At 44.4% G+C, this 322-nt stretch overlaps 1 pseudogene; it reads right to left on the reverse strand.

The window, feature by feature from the left end:
* LOC105539082 overlaps positions 1–322 on the reverse strand; it is a 2,438-nt pseudogene that overhangs the window by 631 nt on the left and 1,485 nt on the right.

Consider the following 322-nt stretch of genomic DNA (forward strand, 5'->3'; position numbering starts at 1 on the left):
ATATATATATATATATATATAAAAATCCAAACATTGTTTATTACACAGGTGGACCCTGATATTTTGGTAGCACAAGCACCAGAGCCTCCGAACTTTCTGGATTTGCAATGACAGGTGTCAGCCACCAGCAGGGTCCAGTCATACTGGATGAGGACATCTTTAACCTTCTTGGAGGCCATTTCCATGTATTTCTGGTAACAGGCCACCAGGGTTTTGGAGATGGACTAACAGATAGCATAAATCTGGGTCATGTCACGCCCATAATCCCAGCACTTTGGAAGGCTGAGGCGGGTGGATCACAAGGTCAGGAGATCAAGACCAT

This window comes from Mandrillus leucophaeus, unplaced genomic scaffold, assembly GCF_000951045.1.
Source record: "Mandrillus leucophaeus isolate KB7577 unplaced genomic scaffold, Mleu.le_1.0 Scaffold1038, whole genome shotgun sequence".
Lineage (NCBI taxonomy): Eukaryota > Metazoa > Chordata > Mammalia > Primates > Cercopithecidae > Mandrillus > Mandrillus leucophaeus.